The 2,657-nt window shown below is 41.1% G+C and overlaps 1 pseudogene; it reads right to left on the reverse strand.

The window, feature by feature from the left end:
• Window positions 1-1,401: 1,401 nt before the first annotated feature.
• LOC118893691 lies at window positions 1,402-1,496 on the reverse strand (annotated as a pseudogene).
• Between the last annotated feature and the right edge of the window lie 1,161 nt (window positions 1,497-2,657).

Raw genomic sequence — 2,657 nt, forward strand, 5'->3', positions numbered from 1 at the left:
CATGCACTTTGTCAGCTGAAACCCCTAACTGAAACCCATAACCTTTTCTTTGGTCTTTTTTTTCAAGTGATTTTTCTGAGGTTATTGGTGAGAAACACAGCTCTGAGCTTCCTGTAACAGTTCATTAAGAGTGATAATGCACTATTTCAGGAATGAGAACATGCCACCTCCACACCACCTCCACCCACTCTGCCCACACCAAGGTCCTCCTCTTCAGGATCTTTGTTACAACTTCTGCTCTATTTCACACAGCAGTAGCAGCCATGAAGCAGCCCTTAGTACCCTAGTAGTGCCGGTGATGCCTTTTTCTACCCTAGCCATATCTCCAAGCAGAGCATCACAACCAGCTTCTGAACGGCTTTGTCTGATGTTCTCAGCTGTCAAGGATCCTTCTAACTGTCACGCTTGGCAAGGTCATTGCAAGCATTTTGAATATTTTCAAAAATAATTTGTATATCTGTTTTTAAAATTTTTATTGGATTTGGTGAGTCCAAAGCTGGAATACACCGAACCCAAGCCTAACCACCTCCTAGAAAGATGCCTTCTTCAAAAACAATTGAGGCAGCATTGAGTACACCTAGAACTCTTTCTTTTCACTTGTCCCACCAGCCTTCAGCTTGCCTATTGCATCTGAACGTTTTACAACACGTCATTCAATTCTTCCTCTTCATACTCAGTAATAGTAACCTTTCTTGATTGTGTTTTTCAATTTGCGACTGATCACCTTTTCCTTTCAAGAGCATAGAGTCATCTTTGACCTCAATGACTTCTGCTTTTCTGAGGCTGAACATCTTCAAGATTTAGGGTCAACTCCTCCTCTCTAACACCTGCAAAGGCATTTGAAAATGAGTCAGTTCCAGGGTTTAGTTTGTCTTTATTACACCAAATTTATTCATAATAAATTATGCAGGTGTTTTGATGAGAATCCAGAAATATTTTGAGACACCATATTTCTCTGAAATGTGAGAATTTAAGACCATTGCTGTTCCAGGACAAGTCTTGTGAATAGAGCTTTTATTGCATTCATTTGCATTATTTTGTTCACTTCTCAGAACTCTGTCAATTAACAACAGCTTGATCTTGCAGTTGAGATAGCAGAACCCAGAGAAAATTCACCCCAAGTCACACACTTGGAAGATAATGGAGCCAGGACTAGACTCAGTGTTCTCTCTGCTAGATCATTCTGCCTTTCAGAATTAAGGACAGATCAGGCAGTAAGCTTGCTCCTGATCAGGCACGTGACAGGTTCAAGCTGGAAGACACCCCTCTCTGTATCTAATTCAACCCCACCTTCCTAGACATTCAGTAGATGTATCTAATTAGGAAAAAATGCAAATTATTTTGACTGTGTACCTATAAATGTTATCCCTGGAAAGAAAAGGAACATTTGGTAAATGTGAAAAAAATATGGGGAAAATTTGCATGTTATCCTTGTGTAGGGGCCATGTTAATCTTCCCTGTATTGTTCCAATTTTAGTATACATGCTGCCAAGCAATCTCCAGACTCTTTTAAAATGAATATGTAATAGAAAATACCAAAGTATATCTCATATAGTAAAGATAGGTATTGTTTTGTGAGACTTTTGTGTTAGTTGTATATATGTGTAGACATTGTGAGTCGTAATATAAAATTTATTCCATACTGTGGATTGTGCTAACAAATGTTGAAAAGCCATGGGTATGGTGGAAAGACCATGAGAAAGTGGGTTCAGTTACTTGATGCCAGCCATTACTGTGCCAATAGCCACCTGCATGAGCTTGGCCAAGGAACTTAACCCCTCAGGGCTTCCATTTCCTTATCTTTAAAATGAGCAGGTCGAACTAGATGTTTTCGAGATCCCTTCCTCTAAGATTGTATCATTCTGGCAATTGTTTCATGGCATGAATGAGACACACATGCCTTCCAAATGAGAAAGGTGGGTGGAGAGAAGTGGCTGGAGCAGAAAGGCAACATTAGCCAGGTGCAGCCACCTGACATTGCCCCATAGCAACTGCTGCCCTGGTCCTCATTCTTGCTGCTTGTCATCTTGCTGGTAGCACCCCAAGATGCTGCTGCCACCAGGGTGTGAATGATGACCATGGTTAAATCCAAATTGCAGCCTGTGGACAGCAGTGGAGGTGAGGACTGCCAAACACACGCACATGGTACCACGCTTGGCACTGCGGGGTGCTCAGAAGCTGTTCTTGATGACAAGCATGATAAATATTCCGAGGGGGAAGCAAGGAAAAGGCAACCTGAATAGAGCAAGTTGAAACTTAAGGAGCCATTTTCCCTCTACTGTCTACATGGCCCTGGAATAATAGAGACCTTCCTTAGAAAAGAATAAGGGAGGGGAGCAATTTCAGAAACTATGCAACATAAAATGCTTAGTACAACTCCTTTTCTGGTATAAATGAGTACTTAGTTCTGTGTAAAGAACAGGGACCTGTTATCACTTTTCACTCACTTGATGCATAAGATGCAAAGTTAATTTCATGGTGGAGAAACACCCAAGAGGTTGCTTGCTTTCTGTTAATATAGAAGATATCCTTGACACTGGCACATAGGGTATATATATGTACACACACACACACACACACACACATACACATGAGAGCTGATAAATGCATTACATGCATAAATTATTTGTTGGTCCTGGGAGAGCAGGCACTATGAC

Source organism: Balaenoptera musculus, chromosome 3, assembly GCF_009873245.2.
Source record: "Balaenoptera musculus isolate JJ_BM4_2016_0621 chromosome 3, mBalMus1.pri.v3, whole genome shotgun sequence".
NCBI lineage: Eukaryota > Metazoa > Chordata > Mammalia > Artiodactyla > Balaenopteridae > Balaenoptera > Balaenoptera musculus.